Raw genomic sequence first — 24,791 nt, 5'->3', positions numbered from 1 at the left:
CTTTACAGACATCCACTTAATGTAGACACCTCATTATCATGGACAGTTTGCTTTGTCCCTGGGGAAAGAAACCCCTACATTTTCCCCATATTCAATCCACTTAATATGGACACCTGTTAATATGGACCTTTTTTAATGCCCCCCTCATTAACGGGGTTTGACTGTAATGGTTCTTAGAAAATATATAAACTCATAAACAGAATCATAATATTATTATATTGTAATGATTATGATAGTAACTTGACTTAGACGCTTATGTATGCTCCCGTTTTTCTTATCCAGATCAGATGCATTACACTGTACGCCACAAACAAACAGGATCAAGTCTTCAACATTTAGGCTTTTGAGGTTATCATAAGTACCATATAGATTGCTTTGTAATCCAGCTCTTGAGAGAACCCGATAAACCAAATGTGGCTTGCTTGTTCAATATTAAGACAATAATTATTATTAGTCTTATCCAGGACACAAAATTAAAAATGCATTTAAATGCACTTCGTAAAATCCATATTTTTTAGTCTAGGTAGCCTTGTTTTCTAACTGGATGGTCAGCAAACATTATTCCAAGGTCTATTTTGTTTAAAAGGAAGCAAAGGAAAAAATTCTAATTTTTGACCAGAATCATGGGTTAACCCCTTTGAAAAAATCTCCCTAGGGCGACTTGCTAAAATCCTTATTTTTATAGTCTAGTTTGGCTTGTTTTCTAACCGGATGGTCAGCAAACATTATTTCAAGGCATCTTTTGTTAAAAAGTAAGCAAACAAGAAAATTCCAATTTTGACCAAATTCATGGGTTAACCCCTTTGAAAAAATCTCCATAGGGCGACTTGCTAAAATCCTAATTTTTTGCGTCTAGTTTGGCTTGTTTTCTAAGCGGATGGTCAGCAAACATTATTTCAAGGCGTATTTTGTTAAAAAGTAAGCAAAGAAGAAAATTCTAATTTTTGACCAGAATCATGGGTTAACCCCTTTAAAAAAAATGTCCATAGGGCGACTTGGTGAAATCCTTATTTTTTAAGTCTAGGTAGGCTTGTTTTCTAACCGGATGGTCAGCAAATATTATTTCAAGGCCTATTTTGTTTAAAAGCAAGCAAAGAAGAAAATTCTAATTTTTGACCAGAATCATGGTTAACCCCTTTGAAAAAATCTCCATAGGGCGACTTGGTAAAATCCTTATTTTTTAATCTTGGTAGGCTTGTTTTCTAACCAGTATCAGCAGACACTATTTCAAGGCCTATTTTGTTTAAAAGCAAGCAAAGGAAAAATTCTAATTTTTGACCAGAATCATGGGTTAACCCCTTTGAAAAAATCTCCATAGGGTGACTTGTTAAAATCCTTATTTTTTAGTCTAGGTAGGCTTGTTTTCTAACTGGATGGTGAGCAAAGATTATTTCAAGGCCTATTTTGTTTAAAAGCAAGGAAAGGAAAAAATTCCAATTTTTGACCAAAATCATGGGTTAACCCCTTTAAAAAAAATCTCCATAGCGCGACTTGGTAAAATCCTTATTTTTTAGTCTAGGTAGCCTTCTTTTCTAACCCGATGGTCAGCAAACATTATTTTGAGGCCTATTTTGTTTAAAAGCAAGGAAAGAAAAAAAATTCCAATTTTTGACCAAAATCATGAGTTAACCGCTTTAAAAAAATCTCCATAGGGCGACTTGGTAATATCCTTATTTTTCAGTCTAGGTAGGCTTGTTTTCTAACCAGATGGTCAGCAAATATTATTTCAAGGCCTATTTTGTTTAAAAGGAAGCATAGGAAGAAATTCCAATGTTTGACCGGAATCATGGGTTAACTCCTTTAAAAAAAATTTCCATAGGGCGACTTGGTAAAATCCTGATTTTTCAGTTTAGGTAGGCTTGTTTTCTAACTGGATGGTCAGGAAACATTATTTCAAGGCCTATTTTTTTTTAAAGCAAGCAAAGGAGAAAAATTCTAATTTTTGAGTTGGCAATACAAGAAGAACAACTTTATTCTGAATGGGGGGGAAGATAAAAGAATTTCTATTTATTAAACGTATTTTGTATTTGTCCCTCTCTTTTCGAAACCTATATTAGCATCACAGGTTTCCGTTTTGAGGAGAAACAACGCCACCAACTCCAGTACCTCTAACCGTCCATTTTTCAGCTGCACTTAAAGCCCTTTTACTTGTTAATTTATTCAAGGTTTTTAGACTTGACATCACATTCATACAGGAAACTTACTACTTGGGGATAAAGATGAAGAAAATATGACAATCGTCTTATTCTTTTCATTATAATTGAAGGCCAAATGCCCACGTGCGAATGTGATTGCAAATCTTTCAAACTTGAATAAATTACCTAATACAAGGGTTTTTGTTGCAGCTGAAAATGGATTGGTTGAAATACTGGAGTTGGTGGCTTTATTTCTCCTCAAGACGGGAACCTTCAGTGCTAAAAATGGTAAATAAATAGGCTCGGGCCACCTTAAATCAAAATTACCCTGAAAACAAATGACATAAAACATGTACCTTTTGCAATACTAAAAAAAAACCTGTGCTTTGTATAGTCAAAGCCTGCTTTACAGACATCCACTTAATGTAGACACCTCATTATCATGGACAGTTTGCTTTGTCCCTGGGGAAAGAAACCCCTACATTTACCCCATATTCAATCCACTTAATATGGACACCTGTTAATATGGACCTTTTTTAATGCCCCCCTCATTAACGGGGTTTGACTGTAATGGTTCTTAGAAAATATATAAACTCATAAACAGAATCATAATATTATTATATTGTAATGATTATGATAGTAACTTGACTTAGACGCTTATGTATGCTCCCGTTTTTCTTATCCAGATCAGATGCATTACACTGTACGCCACAAACAAACAGGATCAAGTCTTCAACATTTAGGCTTTTGAGGTTATCATAAGTACCATATAGATTGCTTTGTAATCCAGCTCTTGAGAGAACCCGATAAACCAAATGTGGCTTGCTTGTTCAATATTAAGACAATAATTATTATTAGTCTTATCCAGGACACAAAATTAAAAATGCATTTAAATGCACTTCGTAAAATCCATATTTTTTAGTCTAGGTAGGCTTGTTTTCTAACTGGATGGTCAGCAAACATTATTCCAAGGTCTATTTTGTTTAAAAGGAAGCAAAGGAAAAAATTCTAATTTTTGACCAGAATCATGGGTTAACCCCTTTGAAAAAATCTCCATAGGGCGACTTGCTAAAATCCTTATTTTTATAGTCTAGTTTGGCTTGTTTTCTAACCGGATGGTCAGCAAACATTATTTCAAGGCGTATTTTGTTAAAAAGTAAGCAAAGAAGAAAATTCCAATTTTTGACCAAATTCATGGGTTAACCCCTTTGAAAAAATCTCCATAGGGCGACTTGCTAAAATCCTTATTTTTTGAGTCTAGTTTGGCTTGTTTTCTAAGCGGATGGTCAGCAAACATTATTTCAAGGCGTATCTTGTTAAAAAGTAAGCAAAGAAGAAAATTCCAATTTTTGACCAAATTCATGGGTTAACCCCTTTGAAAAAATCTCCATAGGGCGACTTGGTAAAATCCTTATTTTTTGAGTCTAGTTTGGCTTGTTTTCTAAGCGGATGGTCAGCAAACATTATTTCAAGGCGTATTTTGTTAAAAAGTAAGCAAAGAAGAAAATTCCAATTTTTGACCAAATTCATGGGTTAACCCCTTTGAAAAAATCTCCATAGGGCGACTTGGTAAGATCCTTATTTTTTAAGTCTAGTTAGGCTTGTTTTCTAACCGGATATTCTGCAAACATTATTTCAAGGCGTATTTTGTTAAAAAGTAAGCAAAGAGGAAAATTCCAATTTTGGACCAAATTCATGGGTTAACCCCTTTCAAAAAATCTCCATAGGGCGACTTGGTAAAATCCCTATTTTTTTAGTCTAGTTAGGCTTGTTTTCTAACCGGATCCTCTGCAAACATTATTTCAAGGCGTATTTTGTTAAAAAGTAAGCAAAGAGGAAAATTCCAATTTTGGACCAAATTCATGGGTTAACCCCTTTCAAAAAATCTCCATAGGGCGACTTGGTAAAAACCTTATTTTTTTAGTCTAGTTAGGCTTGTTTTCTAACCAGATGGTCAGCAAACATTATTTCAAGGCCTATTTTGTTAAAAAGTAAGCAAAGAAGAAAATTCCAATTTTTGACCAATTTCATGGGTTAACCCTTTGAGAAAATCTCCATAGGGCGACTTGGTAAAATCCCTATTTTGTTAGTCTAGTTAGGCTTGTTTTCTAACCGGATCTTCTACAAACATTATTTCAAGGCGTATTTTGTTAAAAAGTAAGCAAAGAAGAAAATTCCAATTTTTGACCAATTTCATGGGTTAATCTTTTGAGAAAATCTCCATAGGGCGACTTGGTAAAATCCCTATTTTCAGTCTAGTTAGGCTTGTTTTCTAACCGGATCCTCTGCAAACATTATTTCAAGGCGTATTTTGTTAAAAAGAAGGCAAAGAGGAAAATTCCAATTTTTGACCAAATTCATGGGTTAACCCCTTTAAAAAAAAATCTCCATAGCACCACTTGGTAAGATCCTTATTTTTTTAGTCTAGTTAGGCATGTTTTCTAACCGGATGGGCAGCAAACATTATTTCAAGGCATATTTAGTTTAAAAGTAAGCAAAGAGGAAAATTCCAATTTTGGACCAAATTCATGGGTTAACCCGTTTGTGAAAATCTCCATAGGGCGACTTGGTAAAATCCTTATTTTTTTAGTCTAGTTCGGCTTGTTTTCTAACCGGATGGGCAGCAAATATTATTTCAAGGCGTATTTCGTTAAAAAGTAAGCAAAGAAGAAAATTCCAATTTTTGACCAAATTCATGGGTTAACCTCTTTGAGAAAATCTCCATAGGGCGACTTGGTAAAATCCTTATTTTTTAGTCTAGGTAGGCTTGTTTTCTAACTGGATGGTGAGCAAAGATTATTTCAAGGCCTATTTTGTTTAAAAGGAAGCAAAGGAAAAAATTCTAAGTTTTGACCAGAATCATGGGTTAACCCCTTTGAAAAAGTCTCCATAGGGCGACTTGGTGAAATCCTTATTTTTTTAAGTCTAGGTAGGCTTGTTTTCTAACCGGATGGTCAGCAAACAGTATTTGAAGGCCTATTTTGTTTAAAAGGAAGCAGAGGAGAAAATTCAAATTTTTGACCACAATCATGGGTTACCCCCTTTGAAAAAATATCAGTAGGGTGACTTGGTAAAATCCTTATTTTTCAGTCTTGGTAGGCTTGTTTTCTAACCGGATGGGCAGCAAACACTATTTCAAGCCCTGTTTTTTTTAGAAGCAAGCAAGGGAAAAAATTCTAATTTTTGACCAGAATCATGGGTTAACCTCTTTGAAAAAATCTCCATAGGGCGACTTGGTAATATCCTTATTTTTTAGTCTAGGTAGGCTTTTTTTCTTACTGGATGGTCAGGAAACATTATTTCAAGGCCTATTTTGTTTAAAAGTAAGCAAAGAGGAAAATTCCAATTTTTGACCAAAATCATGGGTTAACTCCTTTAAAAAAATCTCCATAGGGCGACTTGGTAAAATCCTTATTTTTTAGTCTAGGTAGGCTTGTTTTCTAACTGGATGGTCAGCAAAGATTATTTCAAGGCCTATCTGTTGTAAAAGCTAGGAAGGAAAAAATTGCCATTTTTTACCCAAATCATGGGTTAACCCCTTTGAAAACATCTCCATATGGCGACTTGGTAAAATTTTTATTTTTCAGTGTAGGTAGGCTTGTTTTCTAACCGGATGGTCAGCAAACATTATTTCAAGGCCTATTTTTTAAAAAAGCAAGGAAAGAGGAAAATTTCAATTTTTCTTGTGTTTATGTCACTGGTGTAAACCAATGTTCACTGGGCGTAATGTTTTTTTGTGTCCGAGCCCTTAAGGTGTATATGTGGTTCACTCAAGTAGCTTGATTACAAAGTAAACATCACTGGTGCTGAAGGTAACTATACTTCATTGAAGAAATAAAACTTGTCTCTGATGCGCATATTTTTACACTAAAGAAAAAATAAAAAAAAGTTGTGTACCCTTCTTTTGCCTCTGTTGGTCTGCTTCCAGTCTGCTTCCACACTTTTAAAACCTGGTCTATTCTATCTGATCCCTTCACTCAAGTAGGGAGCAGTTGAACACTTGGAAAATTTAGCCGTTTGTTCCTAAGTGGGGTGGGCAGCGTGAAGGAAAATGAGAGTTTGCTCCTCATGCCCTCAGGGTCTTATTCATTTATGTCACAATACCACACCGGCCAAAATAATTCTCAGTGAAAATACAATTTGTTTTAGGTGAAGAAGCGTATCTACAAAGTCAATATATCGTGAAAATACCCAGAGACTCGGACAAGAGAAAAAGAGGGTGCTAGAAAGTGAAAATCAGTCTTCAGTGGGTCTCCGTCAGAGACGAAGGCAGAGAATTGAACAAAGAATCGCGCTGGTCTGACTGACCTTCATTTCACAAACTTCACCAAAGAGCACAAGTCAATAATAATCTCCCTCTGCGAACCAACTGATGCTGGATTTCTCTCGCCGTATTTTAATGTTTAGTGCTTAATGTTTGGGTCTCAATGAAATGAAATTTGCTGCTGAAAATAAGATTTTATTCTCGCACTGTTTATTATCATTTATCCTAAAATGCCGAAGTGCCGCGATTGAGTTTTGGTCTTAATGTTTAGTTTAAAATTCAATATCTCAACTTTGCCTCCCCTATTATGAATTTTGATGGCGTTATTTACAATCAGTACCGAATAGATTTCGCCTTCAAATTTCGCCAAAGGGATTAGATCTAAAGCGACTTTGTAAATAAATATTTCATTCAAGTTAAGTTGTGGATCCTTTTACTTCCAATGAAAATAACGGAGAAATTTTCGTATTTCGAAACGAAAAAGGAAATTAGCGGGAATGTATTTTTTTTATCCTATAAAGTAAAATTTAGCTGGAAAAACTTGGCCGCGATGTTTAGCCGCATAATAATGAAAAGTTGCCGCAATAATAATTTGGGCTAATTTCCCTAGAGATGTTTCAGTTGTCGAGACCGGAATGGATACTTTACACCAGGTTTCCCACAAAAGACTGGAACTAGCCGAACGCGTTATTTAAATTAAAAATATATATATAAGAAGAATCTTCCAGTCAGTCTTTTATGGGAAAGCCGATTTTAATGTATCAATTAAAGTCACTGCCGAGAAATTAGCGGAAAATTTAAAGAAGACACTAAGCAAAAAAAAGTTGTTTATATATTTATGCCTACAACCGAACCTAGAGCATGAATGTCAAATTAACTTGAGTTATCACCCAAGCCAAGGAAATCTAATCTATGTCCCTTTTCAACAAAGAAATAGAGAAGACTTCCACAGCAGTCTGATTAATCAAGTTGGTTTAATCGTAATAATTTGATCCTAACTTAATACGGTTTAGTTATTTCGGTTTCCAATAGCCTGTTCACAGACCCTCTCTTTTCTCCTCCGTCAAGCGCGTGTCATAAAAAATAAACCGCGGGGGATTTATTGACCGCCAGCGCAAAGGGGTAGGGGTAGGGAAAGAAGGAAATAGAAGTTTTTATTTTTCTTTCTCGCGGTCCGCGCTCGCGTGCTCGCTTCGCTCTCGCGCACGCCGATGTTTTCCAAAAGAACGAAAAGAAAAATAAAACAACGTCTGTGTACAGGCTAGGTTTCCAAAGGCTTAAATAATATCAAGGAGAAGTTATTCTTTAACATCAACAGCCAACTTTGTTTGACTGTTGTTTCCAGTTGACACAAAAACAACAGATGTTGATGTAACATAACCTTAGTTTTGATCATTTTAAGGTAATTCAGCCAGGAAATATGACAATGAAATGATAATTAAAATACTAAATAATTGATTTGTATATGATTTTTATCCTATGCGATGATTTGAAAGGTTATTTATCATTAGGCCTAAGCAAGCTTGAGATAGATGTGAAATTTTTAGGTTTAGAAGAGAACTCCATTACCAGTTGCCCCCATTAGAGAGATTTTTTATGGCTATCAGCTCAATTTGATGTCATTTGTAAAAACCCACCCACGCCACACCGGTAAGATTCAGTGTCCAGTCCTCTGTCCTCGAATCCTCCATCGACACACCTACTCCGTGAGCCGGCACAATGTTAGCACCGCCGTTTTTCATCCTACCGCAGGCAAGCGCCTTACTGTTTTTTATTTGGAAAAAGGTGTGGGTAGTATTACGACAAAATGAATGAAGCCCCAAGAACATAAGAAGCAAATTCTCACCTTCCTCCGCACTGTCCTGCCCACTTAGGAACAAACGGCCAAATCTTCCAAGTGCCCAACTGCCCCAAGCAAGAATTACAGAATCAGATAGGGTTTCTCCATTGAAATATCTCAGAAGACATCAGAAACACACCTTCTCAGAGGCAGAGCTTCCACAGCCCAGCAGGGGCGAGGTTGGCTAGATTAAACATGACCTTTCCCAAGTGATGGGTTCCTAATCTTGTGAGTGTGCCACCTAGGATCTGAAATTAAATAAGAAATTAAAATTTTAAATAAAAAATGCGAGCTTATTAGCACTTTAAAAACATAACAGCCCTATTTTACTTGGTGTTACAATAAAATTCCGAAAAAGAGAAAGAGTTAGTAATAACCCTAATTTTTTACGAGTTTTTTTATAACGGCACATTACTAGCTGCAACTAGCAACGTGCTAGTCCGCTAAGGAGCAAGAACCTAGAGTGAAAAAAAAAAAACAAACAAACAAACAAACTAACAACTGATATTTACGAAGGAACTTTTGTAACACCAAGAAATGTGGACGTGCACATTATTAAATAATAATCTGAGCATAATTAAAGAGAATGTGATAGTAACCAATAGTCTGCTCTCTTACACACGCTCCTAGGATGTTTGAAAGCTATTCCAAAAGTTCTTTCTGTTCTCCAATGGAAAAACCGTGGCATCTCCAAATGTTGGCTGGTTTCTTTGGAAAACAAAACCACTACTCAATGGAATCTCATAGTGGAAATGTTAAACTAAACTAACTGGTTGAATAAACAATTGCCGGGGAATAAAATTTGCAAATTGAAGACCGAAACTTAACATTCCTTGACCGAATAATTGATTTATCCAATAAAACAAACGCTACAAATAAATGTAATGCTGATTAATGACACTTCCCAATGGCCTCTGTTTGTGCAATGGTGGCACACACACTGGAATTATTACTAATAAAAAAGTGGAGTTTAACTTTAAGGTAATCAATGAATTAATTTCAGTTTGTCACATGATAGACGCATATAAATGTAAAAGAATTTTGAACATTCCACCTATCCTCATTAAGAGACCGGTGAAAAATTAATTTTCCCTGTTAAAAGGCAAATATTTCATTCTGTAAATTTCAGACTATTTTCTTGAACCCCTTACAATACTTAAAAGTAATTTCTGAAAGATTGCAATTTGCTTCCCAAAAACCCACAGCTATCATAAGGAAGTTCTTTCAGTCATAATGCAACTGGGTAGTTGAATTAACGTGAATTTTACGTGATATACAATATTTCAGTTCTGTTCTCATGTTTAAGGAAATGTTGTGTGAATGGGGGTTGTGGGACAACAGCTGGGTGAAAAACCTTCCCGTACGTCCACTTGCTCCTAGGAAGAGAACCCCAGGCCAGCTGTACCCCACATTCAGGCCTCCCAGGCAGGGCCGAAAATTTTAACTTAGTTTTTGACATCAGGATTTAGATGTTATTATTATTGCTATTATTTAAAGAGTGAGATAATATTAAACTATGATGTTTTAAAATAATAATTATACCATTTCTAGTCAATAAAACATCATGCAATACAAACCAGATATGACAAGGCTCTCCACAATCCACAGCCCAACTCTTGCACCAGGTGCACATGATATCTCACATCACTTGCCCTCTAATCCAACCTCTCCATTCTCTTCTAAACAAGGTTCTTGTACTAGGTGATGTCATCCAGCCAGCTCTAGTTTGCCCAGTCCGTTGCCCAGTCAGCTGTCTTGTTTGCCCTCTTGTCTGTCCTCTCCATTATCCAGTTGCCTTGTACTAGGTGCAAGTTATGTCATCCATCCAGTGTCCAACACTACTGCACACTCATAAATACAAACCTCCATTTGTCTACCATTCTTGTGATTGCTTCCTGTAAAGTAAGAAAGAGATTTTTACATGAATATTGACATTTACAAGTACATTGTATAATAAAGTAGTATTATTATGTTTCCAAAAATAGATAAATGCTAAATCATTGGCAAAAGCAAAGTAGTGAAACATGGTATCATCACAAATTCTGCAATATGATTGGCTAACATATTCGCTATCTGTTGCTTCATTAATAGTGAGAATTGTAGTGGCATCTTGACGAAAAATAAAAAATGGCAATTACATCAACAAGTCACTTTTGTGATATTTCTGTCGAGAAGGAAGTGGATAAAAAAATAAATGTTGCTAAAATTCAAAAAAACTAGGTAAAAATGATGGCCCTAAATACAGAAATATGAACACTTTTAAATATGGCAAAAAGACCAAATTTTAGTTCTTTCTCTGTGACAAACAGACAAATATTTTAAATATTGTATGGCAAGCAACTGAGGATTAGGTTTTGTGAATCACCTAAATGAATGTGTGTTGAAGTGCATAACAATTAGATTTTTCTTTTTGCTACCGACATAATGAAAAACAAACAATTTTTATGAATTCAAGACAATCATAACGTGCAGTATATAGTTGATAGGTCCAGGCCTTCTGGATCCCCGCTCAGTGTGGTACTTGATTTAAGATGTCTGCCCTTCAGAGAATGTAGCCCAACATTTAGAAATGATAGGGGGAGATGTACAGCACATTAAAATTGTCAGATAATTTCAGGGTTGTCACTTAGGCCGGGGATTTCCCCCGGCTACTTTAGCCGTTAAATTGAACCAAAAAACAGCAACAAAAAATACTTCATTAAAAAGGAAAATAAGCATTTGAAAAAGTAAACTAAGTAATATTATTACAGCACACCTTTGATACACACAAAAACTATCCATCAATTCAAACTAAATGCAAGTTTCATCTGCAGCACTCACGTGCAACAGCTAAGAAAAAGACATCTGACTTGGATTTGGTACTAGCACACATGCGCAAAACTCTGTCAGTTTCAACCGTTGTGTCGGCTTTGTGTTGAACATATCAAAAAAGCAACAAAGGAATCTGGGCTCATTTTCGACGTTAGCCAGCATCCAGTTTATCAAATTCAAGGTATGCATGTTGCTCTCAATGTGTGTGCTAAGAAAACGTTTATCCAGATAGTTAACTTAACCACTGCATGTTTTAAAATTCAAGATAAAAAAGCGCCCGTCAACAACGATTTAGAAAAATAATGTAAGTAATCAATATCACTTCCAAACACTAGAAACAAGATTCAAGAGCATGATGCGACCCTGTTGTGAAATCCCTTCCCAGCTCACTGATGATGTTACCCATGATGCTGTTGATGCCTCATTTCCAGGAGAATCTGACGAGAGGCAGTCCAACTGTTTGTAGTTTCAACTGCCTACCATCACCATCGTGCCCATCTTTTTGTTGTAAGGTGTCTCCGCCGATGGCAAGCTTATGTCCAAGCAGTTGCTCTGTCAGCTGCATTCCGCAATGCCAACAACCTTGTTGTCAAGAGCACTATCCTCCTAATGTTTCAACACAGTCACCTGCTATCTGTTCATCGCAATGTGCAATTCGCTGTGACAACATGTGCCTGGCGCACTATTGTCCTGCCCCATCTGAACAATCTATGTTTTTAACAAAATCAACGCCAACAGGAAATGTTAAGCCAAACTTTTCGCCACCGCAAAGCTATGCATCACCTACACCATATGCCCCAGTTCTTGCTCATCGTACTGTTCACACAGTTGTCCCCAGTATTGTTGCATGGGGCAACAAAAATCTCCATACCTATTCAAAGCTTTGGAACAAAGATCACCGATTCGAAGGTCTCTTACGGTTCAAGAAGCCGAATATAAGTTGAAAGTTGTACTCTTTCAGGGCCGGTTTCTATCAAGTCCTTTGAAGCTATACAAGCCTTTGTACTTTTGAAACTGTTCTGTTACCTGCCCTAAAATATGCTCTGATGTTGGGAGAGAACAGATGTTTGTATATAAGCGGAAGAAACGTAAAGTCAAATTTGAAAAAATTATAACTTCATTTTGTGTTTTCCAACCAGCCCGTTTTATTAGCGGAGCTCTCGCGCGCGAAACACTCGCAGCAGAGAACCATGGCTGAGAAAATGTGGTAAACTACACATCCCAGAAAATTTGGTGATCACGTGATCGTAGACCGACCGACCGTCCCTCCCAATGCAAAATAACTCAAACAACACGTATGGCAACCCAAATGGAACTCGACGTTATTTTGTAAAGCAGAGACAACTGAAGATCGCCCTTTTTTTACGCTAATGCCTTTTAGAAAATGTCTAAAACTTCTTTGGGGGATGGGGGGCTCCATGATCGCTTCCGACTTCCCTGGCTACAAACAACAATTACCCGGCAACATGAAATCTTAGTGACAACCCTGGCTACAAAATAAGGCTCTACAGACTATAAAAATGTCATTTTCTGTTATTTGAATTTTTCCAAAGGGGTTTTTTATATGAAACTAAGGTATCTAAAAGATAGTTATGCTGCGGCACATTCTGTTGATACTGCCATTAGTTAGGCAGTGATCCATCCGCTTCAGGGTTCTTACAAAAAAATTGAACTTTTCAAGGACCTCATTAGATTTTCAAGGACCACCTGATGTTGGGAGAGAACAGATGTTTGTATATAAGCGGAAGAAAAAAAGCACAAATAACCAAACCGCGGAATACAACGAAAACGACGAAAACACAACAGCAAAAGATCTTCAACCAAGGGCCATTTCTGAACTTAAAATCGGTTGCTCCTTAAAAGATTGTGTAACTAAACGTTTGAGGTACATTTTACCGGTATTCTTTTGCGCATAATTAAACAATATCCACTATTTTCTGACTTCCGTAACTTTTTTGCTTTCTCTTTCCCATGGAAAAGGAACGAAAAATACGTCTAAAATTGTTTCCAGCAGCAGCTGCAGACAATGTTACCGTAAAAACAAAACGTAAGTCAAATTTGAAAAAATTATAACTTCATTTTGTGTTTTCCAACCAGCCCGTTTTATTAGCGGAGCTCTCGCGCGCGAAACACTCGCAGCAGAGAACCATGGCTGAGAAAATGTGGTAAACTACACATCCCAGAAAATTTGGTGATCACGTGATCGTAGACCGACCGACCGTCCCTCCCAATGCAAAATAACTCAAACAACACGTATGGCAACCCAAATGGAACTCGACGTTATTTTGTAAAGCAGAGACAACTGAGGAGTCAATGAAGACGAAAACGGAAAGCAGAAATTGTCTCTGCATCCGTGTTTTCTAAAGTATTAAGCTTAGATAAATTGTCATGTCGACAAATTTGGAATATAGAGCAAGAGAAAGACAGTTAACAAGAGGAAGCAGGCGGCAGGCCAGCGAAACTTAACGAGAGATCTAGAGCGAGAGTTAGAAATAAAGGACACATTTTTTTGTTGGAAGAACATGAAAATTTTGTAGCGGCGGTGTCAAAAAAGTGAACGATAAAAAAGTGAACGAGAACACGTCCGACATTTCCTCCATAAAACGTGTAACTCCGAAGTTTCTGCAAGTTTTCACGTTGAAGTCGTGCAAAACATCGGGCAAAGAAATGTACAAAAAAAGTGTGCTGCACGTGCAATGTTGCTATTTTGCTAACTAAGGACTTATTGTTGTTTTTCACCGTTAACCGGCGTTGCCTTCGCCGCTTAGCATTACACCATTTTATATTTTGTTTGAACAAACTATAAATGTTATCGAGAGCTTCGCTTTTAGCCCTGGCTAAATCTCTATATATTATGTTAATCATTTCGAAACTCCTCAAACCAGACTCGATTTTGATAGACACAAAAAAAGCGTCCGCGTACACCAAACCAAGCGTATACCTCTGTTCAAATTTCCCAGAATGTCTTTTGCATAGTTGTGTGGAAAGAAAAACTGTTTGCTTCCTTGCAGCCTTAACAGTGTCCGGATCGTTCATTATCAAATTATTGACGTGCATAAGTAGGCCGTTGTTCAGACGTCGATCTTGCTTCATGTTCATGGTTCCTTCAAGCTATTACTTGAGTCGTCGAAGGGCGGAAAATGTATGTTGCGAAGTCTCCAATGGAATGCACAGTTAATAGCAAATTCAATCTTATAAAATACTGAGCACCTCTCTAAATAAGGCGCGTTTTTGTAACAAGAGTTTGTGGAAAGCTGGGCTACCCGATATTTTGAGGAAAAACAACTTATACAAATGATAGCCATATTTTTCATGGCTGAACTGAACGGGCCTGAGTGAATGAGGATATTGTGTATGAATCAACGAAATTTCAAAACCATTTTTTGGGCCTAACACGCATGCGTCTGTGAAGAACCGTACCATGGGTGTTTTAAACCATAAGTGAGCGAAATGAGTTTCCGATCCAAATATATAGATAAATTTTCTAAGGCAAAAGATAGGTTGATTTTGCTGGTGGGGTTATAGGGCGGTGAGAGATGGCCAACTCTCTGAAGCCTGCTTGACTAACCCGTGCGGTAGATTGACTTACCGGGGGGGGACTGTCTAGCTTGCTGACGGGCCCCAATCTCCGGCCCAGCAAGTGCAGGGAGGTGCTCGAACTATTAACTCGGTCCCAGAGGTTAAATGGGAACCCTCGCGCCGGAGGTTAAACGGCTAACTCTCTCCCAGAGGTTAAATGGGAAAAATGGCCGCCAGAACACCTCCCTGACAGGGTTTTTGCTTTTTTTTGTGACGTGTCACGCTGTCACGCAATATGTATATTTTTAACCCGGGGGGCCTGCCATATGAAAGGGGCGGGGAATTTTAAATTAAACCCCTTAAGAAGACCAACCTGGGCGTGGGCAAACCTTTTTTGGACCCCTAAAAGAGACCATTTTGTTACAATTTTCTTTAGGTATTGATGTTATAGAAAACTTTGATCACATGAATTGAGTAAATAAAACGAACTGACAAAATATATATCTTCGCGTGCAACCCTAAGAGAGACCTTTACGGTTAAATACAATGACGTTTTGCCCAGAACACCCTAAGTGAGACCGAAATCCGAAATTTACACCCCTAAGCGAGACGACGAGCATCCCCGGTGCTTTCATATGGGAGCCCCCCCCGGGATACTTGTTTTCATCTAAGTACCATCAGCGTGATTTCTGTAAAAAGGCTGGTTGTTGTGATGTTACCAACAATGAAGCAACAAAGATTGCAAAGCAGACTTACAAATTTGAACATAGTTGGCTAAACAAAAGATCGATGTCATTTTGTCTTACAACTGAGATATGGTGGTCTGTTTATGTTGAAGGCGAGGGTCTCTTCTGCTTGTTGTGCAAAAAACATAACACGTCTAATCCTCAAAATAGGTCGAAAGTTTTAAACAAAGAGCCCAGTAAACGATTTCGCCCAGAAGAGTTTGAAGATCACTGCCGTACGTCACAATAAATGAACACAGTTTCAGCGGAGATGCTACAGAGGGTTTCCGTGTTTCAGAGAACCCTTGACGAACGCGACAGAGTCGCAGAACATGTGCTGTTGAAGGTCTTCCCAGCTGCGTATTGGATCATGAAAGAAGAGCTACCTAACCACAAGATCAAGTCACATGTAAGCCCCTGAGCTTACATGTATTCCCGGTTGGCGGCCACTAAAACAAACCCTCCAACCCGCCTTTACGTAAAGTAAAAAAGTATTATTTTAGTGTCTCAGAATGTGGTAGTTTTCTTTAATAAAGACGTGGGCGTCATAAACCGCTAATAATAGCTCTGCTCTTGATGAAGATCGCCCTTTTTTTACGCTAATGCCTTTTAGAAAATGTCTAAAACTTCTTTGGGGGATGGGGGGCTCCATGATCGCTTCCGACTTCCCTGGCTACAAACAACAATTACCCGGCAACATGAAATCTTAGTGACAACCCTGGCTACAAAATAAGGCTCTACAGACTATAAAAATGTCATTTTCTGTTATTTGAATTTTTCCAAAGGGGTTTTTTATATGAAACTAAGGTATCTAAAAGATAGTTATGCTGCGGCACATTCTGTTGATACTGCCATTAGTTAGGCAGTGATCCATCCGCTTCAGGGTTCTTACAAAAAAATTGAACTTTTCAAGGACCTCATTAGATTTTCAAGGACCACCTACTAGCAATATAACTTTGGTTCAACCTCTTTTTCCCCTCCCACCCCCCTCCCTTTTTCTTTTCTGACTGGAACCTTTGTTTGCTCTGTAATTTACATGTTGTACTCCTTATGGTCACTATATACTTAGCCCAAACAGATTGTATAATAGTACACCAAGCAGATCATTATTTTATTCCTCTGCATCTTGATGTATCTGTACAACATTAATCATTTATATTATGGTATTATACCAGACCAGGACGCATTCCTTTATTAGGTCCTGAAATGTGGAACTACTGTCTTTCTTTCCATTAAAAAAGTCGCAGGGAAGTGCAACCCCTGGCTGCACTTTAACCCACAGTAAGGCTTAGCCCTCGGAGACAGGTCCGGAAAAATATCCACTCCAGGGCCACCTGATCTGCACTCCACCCAGGAGGGCTACCCCTCCTGGTTCCCCTTAGTTCCTAGTGACTGGGGGATATGGGCTTCACCCCTGAACACTGATCAGGACTCCTATTCAGGGTGGCTACCCCTGGTATCACTAAATCTTGTCTCCCCCCATAGGAGGGCTTCTCTACTGGTCCCCTTACCCTTATAGTTAAGTGTTTCCCTGCCACCAGAATTTTGCCAATTACTTTTGTGTGTTTTCTGTGTGTATCTACATGCAGAACCTTTATGCATAACCACTGCCAATTGGAAAGTTTATTAAGGCACAATTCAGTCCAAATTTCTCTGAACGTTTTGATTAACTCTAGAGCCTGATGACTTCAAGCATTTTTAAAAGAATGTGTTACTTTCTTTTGCCATCAAATTTGGAACACAGAACGTTAAGAATTTAAGCCAATGATGTGGCTAGTTTCAGCTCCCGACCATAAACAGAATTGTCACCGGATTTTTTTAAAATGTTGGAAAATGGGCAGGAATGCAGAAACAATAATTATTTAATATTGGGCTTTCTGGGACCAAAAAATGCTTTTGAGAGTCGATAATGTTTAAGTAATGGTCTAGATAAACTAAGAATTAAAGAGCCAAACTCAATGAGCACGTCAGAATGCGAAAAAAGTGATAACCTTACAATTGTGTCTACTACACTTCTGATTGGTTTAACCATCAGATTTTAATAAAACAAAATCTCATCTGAGTCTAAGTAACTCAGAAATCCTATGTAAGAAACATTTAAAATTGTAAACTTTTCTTGGCTAATATTGTTTGCAAGACTTATGATGGGTTGAAATATTTTAACACAAAAAACACCCTTATAAAAATGGAGTTAAAAATATGTTTTTTTTCGTGGACTACCTTTTTGTAGGTTAATGCATTCTACTGTATTTGTGAAAATGAAAACATTTCTATATGAGGAAAGCGTATTGCAACATAACAAAAGAAATTGCTTCCCTTCTTAGCCAGATCATTACTTAACAATACTTTTGGAGGCCATTTTCATCATTATCATGGTGATGGTGGTGGAGGGGGGTGAGGGGAGTGGAGGGGGGAGGGTTGGGTCACGGTATTTTGTGCACATTTATGGGAGATGGAATGAGGGGGCAGGAACAAAAATCACACCATTCAAGATTATAACTGAATGGGGTGGGGGCTTAGAGTAAACGCAAAGGAAAAACTAAATCCAAAATGATTCTAGACCCCCCCCCCCACCTACATTATTTTAATAACATTATGAGCCCTCCTTAAATTGAATGAATGATTGATTGAATGATTGACTGTATGACTGTTGGATTGACTTGCTATAGCTTTGACTGACTAACAGACTGATTACTTCCAACATTCAGTAATTTTCTCACTAATATTTTGATAGAATCGCTCTTTGTGTGATAGAATGAATGAATAACTAACTGTTTCATTAACTTAGTTTTTTTTAAGTCAAGCCAGGTCAAGCTTACCCCCCCCCCCACCCCCTAAGATTGCGATAATGAAAATGAAGCCATTAGTCATTGCCACAACCAGTATGAAAATCAAATCTGCATTCCTGCATGAATATAATTTACATTTAAATTTTATCATCTACAAGTCTCAAAATTTGTGCATCGTGTAAAAAGGTATAAAGGCTGTCTGCCTGAGGTATTCCACAACATGTTTTAATATGCTGGTAATATCCATTGCTACAACACGAGATATACAGCTAAGAAAATCTTTATAAGATAAGCATACGAGCAAACGTAGGCAAACAATCAATCTCTTGTATGGCTAAGGACATTTTTGGAAGGACCTTCCAACTCATTTAAAAAACTCAAGCATGTCTGAATTTCCAAAGAAATTTATATGCTGTCCACAACTGTATTGTCAGGACAACAAATGAAATAAATAATTGTTGTCTTGCTGATGAAGCAACGTAGTTCATGTACATAAGTTCTTCCTTCTTTGTTTTTTTTCTTCTTCCTTTGATTTTACCTGCTACCTAGAACCTAAATTGTTCAGGGAGCTAACAAGAAAACTAACTAGTGCATTTAGCTTCCCAGCTTGCACATTATTCTCATTACATTTAATTTATCTTCTGTTGTAAGTAAATTTACTAGATTGGAATATCAACCATGTACATGGACAAAAGCATAATAAAGATTATTCTTAATTATTATTCTTAATTAAACTACTATTACTATTATTAAATTTAATATAATTTTTTATTTTTCACGAAATTTAATACTCACCAAATTAATTGAGAATAAGGTACTAATATTTTTTATTATTTTGCTTCTCTCTGGCATTTTATCAAGGGTGCATTAAATCAAGTAAATATGGTATGTCACACACATTACTGTCAAAAAAAATTAGAAAATATATTTACCTTGTCCTCAGAGCTGCCTTTTCTTGCTGATCTTGTTTTCTGATTATATTACATTGTGTTTGCAGTTTGCCTTGCTGTTCCTCTTCATCAAGATTCCAAAAATGAATATGTAACACAGTGCAGTCCAACACTGAAAGAAAATCACATTGACAAAAATTAAGTTAACATTATTGTAACTTTTTTAAGGTTAGAACTTGTATAAGACACCCCTGGCAGTGAAAAAGTCAAGAGGACTTTCTTGTTTAGCAGTTTATTCATATTTTGAAAGACAGTCCATTTAACAAGGGATGTAGCATTCTAATCTGGATAAAGGGGTTAGGGTTAGATAATGACATTTGTAACTCAATCTCTCTTTACAGGGTTTGCACATATTTTTGGATCCAAAATTCAAGTTTTTTTCCAGACTTTTTCAAAAACAACAATTTCTTTTTCCAGAGTCAAGGTTATCAATGCCCTGCAAACATACAGGTGAGATTGAATACGATTTGACCAACAGGAAAAAAAATTCCCTTATAAAGCAGTTGTTGTAGCTTTCAAAAAAACTTTTAACCATTTTTTTCCAGACTTTTTCTCTATTTTCCAGACTTTTTCCAGGACTGGAAAATTGCTTAGCAAATTTCAAGACTGTATGAACCCCATCTTTCTTCCTTTAAAATCAGTCTGGAAAAGTATATTATTAACAGCTTTAAGTCTAGAAGATTTGAATAGTTTCATTATCATAGAAGTTTACACTGTACCTGTCCTCCAATTACAATACTTGTCGTTTGTAATATTTGTTTGCTGTAATTTTAGTATTTATTAAATTTACACACTGATTGTACTTCTTCTTTTAAGGTATCCTCATCCATTCTTTTTTTGGAATTAATTGTCATAGCTGAGCATGTGTAGCCATCATGAGTTGTGATTGAGGAAGGCCTTATGTTATAAGCCCTGTGGTTTCTATTTAAGGCTTCAACACCACTTCTGTTCTGGAGTGCATTTTTTTTTCTTCCTTTCTTTGTACATTTGTTGTGGCAAAATGAATAAAATAAAATAAATAAAGGGTACCACTTATCAATAAAAGGTATACGAAAGGGGTATCTTTTCTGTCCAAAATGGTATATAAAAGGGTAAGGGGTTGGACTATGGGACAGACCTCCCCCGCCCCCCTGTATAAAATTTTGTTCAGTATTTCTCCCCTCCCTGCCACCCAGGAAAAATCAGCTTGCACAAAGGGTAAAAAAATATTGGTTAAGTTTATGAGCTGAAGAATTTACACTTGTACATGTAGCCTTCTATAACACATTTTGGTAATGCAGTTCCTCCAGGCAAGAGCTCTTGTTTTTTTTACCATGTACATGCAGCAGCAAAATGGCAAACAACTGCCAAACCCCAAACAACTCTGAAATTTAGTGACCAGGGTTACGAAAATGAGTAACTGAAGTTCCAGGTTCGTTTGCCCAGTGTACTAGGACCTTCAATGGAACCTGATTCACACTGTTTCCTAACCCTAATCACTAAACTTCAGAGTCATGTGGCATTAAGTGGCCCTTCAGTGTTCTGCAAAATACCCCTGTGATCAATATATGTACATTAAAAGCATCCATAAGCAAACAAATGGCTAACTATTTTTTTCCCAGCCTGTACTCCGGGACAGCTCTGGTAAGCAGACAATGACAGAGGCTTTGTTGGTGTCCACTAATTTCAGGTGGCAGGTACAAAACACAGGTTACAGGTCAGATCACAAGTGCAGGCTAGAGTACAGATCACCATCAGGGGCGGATCTAGGGGGATGGTGCAGGGGGTGTGCACCCCCCCTGAGATGACCTGCGGTTTTCTAATACAACTGGTATTCTGTAAAAAAAAACTATGTGGTTTATTGGTGTTGAAGTAGAGCAAGAGATGAGTGCACACCCTCCTAAAAAAAATCCTGGATCCGCCCCTGACCATGCAACACCTCGTGAAGCTGCAAAGGGGCAGCAGTATGAATGAATGGAAACAAGCCCAGTGTTCATTCTAGAGCACGTTTTTGCACCACTTGCCCATTTTTACACCTCCTCACACAAATAACTTGTTTTTGTGCATCAGTATGACGCTTTTTTGTGAAGGAATGATTTTGCAAAATAAAAAAATGAAAACAAAATTTTATCGCAAGGAGCCTGGGATCTAGACATATTACAGGTACCTTGCGATACCAGTCAACGATTCGTCATGCTTTCAACATTGCAACAAAATTGAAACAAAGCAGGTTGCGATTCATGATTAGTAATTCAGCAGCTTCTTTGCGCGATGTCGATGATGGACAAACTGATGACCCAGCAAATATTCTGGAAGACACAGACAGTGATAAAGAGTTAGAGAAAGAACGGCAAGAATGAAGTAAATCAGGCAGACTGAGGTCAAAGAAGGCAAAAGCCAAACCTTGAGTCATGCCTGGCTTAATGAACAAGGAGGGAAAATGTTCTGCAGAACCTGCTTAAAGCACAACAAAAAGAATTCCATGACTGACAGAAACTTGACTTTGACAGAACATTGAGAGTGTGTAGCAACAAAGTAAAATGGAGAATCTTAAATGAATGGCACAATAATTTCCTGCCATCTTACTCTGATAATCTACAGATGCTCAGAATGCTTTCCTTAGTTGAGTTCTTTGATAGCTAAGTTGCTGCTATGTTGATGGCAATAATAAATAGCTATGCTTTGATATGAAGAAAGCCAGCAATAAAAATGGTGTTGAAGTTGATTACCAGTCGTCCGTGAATTTCAAAAAATGTCCCCTCCCAATCGTCCGATGTCCCAACTTTTTTAAAGCAAGGGGACACCTGTCCCACTTTGGAAAATTTCTAGAATAAACACCGTGAGCCAATACATAAAAAAATGTGGTTTAAAAAAAAACAAAACGATAAAAAGGAAAAAAATACCTTGGCCAAGAGTACCACCTAAATGTAAAGTCATCTCCAAGTCTCCTATACCATAACTCCAAATATTAATATTAGGCAAGGCAAATTATTATATTTAAGGCATTTTTCCCACAAAATTCTGCCAGTGTATGCTGTCTGAAGCTGGTGGAGCTGTATTTATCAAGGATTCAAAGATATATAGTACAAAGAAGCTAAGCAGGGTTTTGACGGTAAAAGCCCTACTTTAATTAACTCATTTCATCTCATTTGAAGAATATATTATGGCCAAAAGCCGATAAGTATCTCGTAAACTGCCATTAAGTCTCTTATTGTCGGCCTTGTAGAGTTGCAGTTCCCTGCATATGCATGAGGAGAATTGGTCGCGATTAACCAACTGTAAACAATTTAAACATTTTTTCACAGAGGAAGTAAACTTATCAGTCTTTCATTGCACCTAGTGGAAGTTATGTCGCTTGGAAACCTTAATGCAACTCGACATCACAATCAGTTTGATCAATGACATCACTGCAACTACATCTGTACCTTCCAAAGCTGACTCATATTTCTGTCTCGTTATGCGATCCATGAACATTAATTTCAAAACTAATACAAAGGTCCACAACATAATAAACTCTCTCCATGAGGAGTCAAAATCCGAAATAGAGCTTAGCTTATTTCAGTTACTTATCAACAGAATAATGACCTGCACGTGTGACCTGTGACCTGTGACGCGCACTCTGTACCTGCCAAATGTCATATTTCACCTTAACTTGTACCAGATCTCCAGGACTTACTTGATGATTTAAGCCATAAGCTTAATCCTTTAATTACCATCACCAATATTACTTGCGTATGAGACCATCGCTTTCTGCGAAATAGTCTTAAATTTAAGCTTAAGTTTAACTTAAGCTAATGAAACATAAGCTTACCTCACAAGACCCGTGCCAGATTTTTCACGACTTCTGCCATGGTAGGTGCGAGAATATTTAGATCATGAATAAAGCCAAGTGTTGACGAGTAAGTAAACGAATTGCTGAAGCTCAAATCCGTGTTCCAGAAGTCTAATTATGTTACTTTTCATCCAATTTACCACATACGTGCTGTCTGGTCAATAATCCGTCGCCATATTGGTTTTGTTAGAACCCAGTCTCTCGATTGGCGCGTGCGTCTCGCGTGCGTTCTTTCGCCGTACTCGTTTCGCGTTTCTCGGTACTCGTAAAACGCGCTCAGTGCTCATGCCTATTCACTTGTTCATGAACTTTCGCGATTTATGAGTGAGAGAAATAGTAAATATTACTTCTAACAGTAACGAATACTTCAACTGAGTAATAAAACAAGCACATGAGAAATGTGAGTGCTGAAACCCATATTAAGCTTATGTGGACGCAAAATATGGTTCGCGCATGTCCAGGAATCGAAGCACGCTCTTAAGTGGGAAAGTAAACACCAGCCTTGCAATTGCAAGCCTTTGGGTGAGATAGGCAGGCTATCTCTCACTAATATTGAATTGAACCTATTCCATGAGCTAGAGTCCGCGGTTCACTGGTCAGACGGCTATACCATGCTGATTAGTTTGTCGCTGTTGACTTGCTGATATTTCATATTTTGATGATCCCTAATAAGTCCGCCCCTGAGTCGAGACAGCTGTCAGCCAATTACTTCAGCTTGCTTTGACGCGTGACAAATTATTACCAAAGTAACGTATTTGCCCTATGATGTAATTTTGATTCTTAAAATAGCTTTTGCAATACTGTATGAACTTGTATGGTCATGCAAACAGAGCTCGTTGTTGTTATTGTTGTTGTTGTTGCCAACACCCGGTGATATGGCTTTGCGCATGCGTTAAGTACTAGCCAAGACGTGGGTTAGTCTACTCGATTTTTTCTTTCTTTTTTTTTTTTCGTTAAATTAAGACTAGAAATAATGTTCAATGGTGTTCTAGATAAAAAAAGAAGCTGTTCTAGTCTATAAAAACGTCAGTTTTTCAAAGTTTCAAAAATCGCATTTTTCCAAAAGGGGTTAACCCATGATTTTGGTGAGAAATGTTGATTTTTATCTTTATTTGTTTTTGGTTAAAGTAAGACTTAAAATTATTTATAATGATGTTCTAGATGAAAAAAGAAGCCTTTCTAGACTATAAAAATGTCGATTTTTAAGTCCTAAAAAATCTCATTTTTCCAAGGGGTCAAAAAGCTCGAATTTTATGTATATACATATATTTTTGGTTAATTTAAGACTAGAAATAATGTTTAATGGTGTGCTAAATAGAAAAGAAGCCTTTCTAGATTATTAAAATGTCATTTTTTTTAAGTCCCCAAAATTGCATTTTTCCCAAGGGGTTAACCCATGATTTTGGTCATAAAAGTCTAATTTTTCCTTTATTTGTTTTTGGTTAAAATAAGGCTTGAAATAACGGTTACTGACGATCTTGAGAAAATAGAAGCCTTTACAGACTTTTAAAATGTCAATTTTTCAAGGTCCCAAAAATTGCAGTTTTCCAATATTTTGACCAAAATCGTGGGTTAACCACTTGGGAAAAAATCATACTTTGTAAAAACAATATTTTTTATAGCCTAGAAAGGCTAGAACAACAAGAAGTTCATATTTTGAACCACAATTTATGGTTTGCATTGCCTTATACAAACACTCAGCGTTAGGACTGAGTGAAACTTCTACAAACTCTTGAATTTGCTTTGTCTCGGGTTTAAGAGAAATAAAGATTTCTGGAATCCTCTAAAGTTCCTCCTCATGTTTAGATCAGGCTATGCACACAAGATAAAAGATTCTCCTCAAGCAACGTGTACTTTTAGTTTATTGCTATGGAAATACGACAGAGAGCTACAAAAAGATTGCATTCATAAAGTGAAAGCGTTTTAACAACTGTGGATTTCGGCAGT

General features: G+C 37.2%; 1 long non-coding RNA gene across 1 annotated transcript; it reads right to left on the bottom strand.

Annotated features, from left to right (window-relative positions):
• Window positions 1-9,822: 9,822 nt before the first annotated feature.
• Window positions 9,823-22,958, bottom strand: LOC140949863 (uncharacterized). The gene is made up of 3 exons (XR_012167128.1): window positions 22,824-22,958; window positions 19,016-19,145; window positions 9,823-10,134 (listed from the first exon to the last, which is right to left on the bottom strand). It is a non-coding gene; the product is annotated as an uncharacterized lncRNA (long non-coding RNA).
• Window positions 22,959-24,791: the final 1,833 nt, after the last annotated feature.

This window comes from Porites lutea, chromosome 10, assembly GCF_958299795.1.
Source record: "Porites lutea chromosome 10, jaPorLute2.1, whole genome shotgun sequence".
NCBI lineage: Eukaryota > Metazoa > Cnidaria > Anthozoa > Scleractinia > Poritidae > Porites > Porites lutea.
The sequence above is the reverse complement of the archived record's forward strand: the minus strand, read 5'-3'. Positions and strand labels throughout refer to the sequence as shown.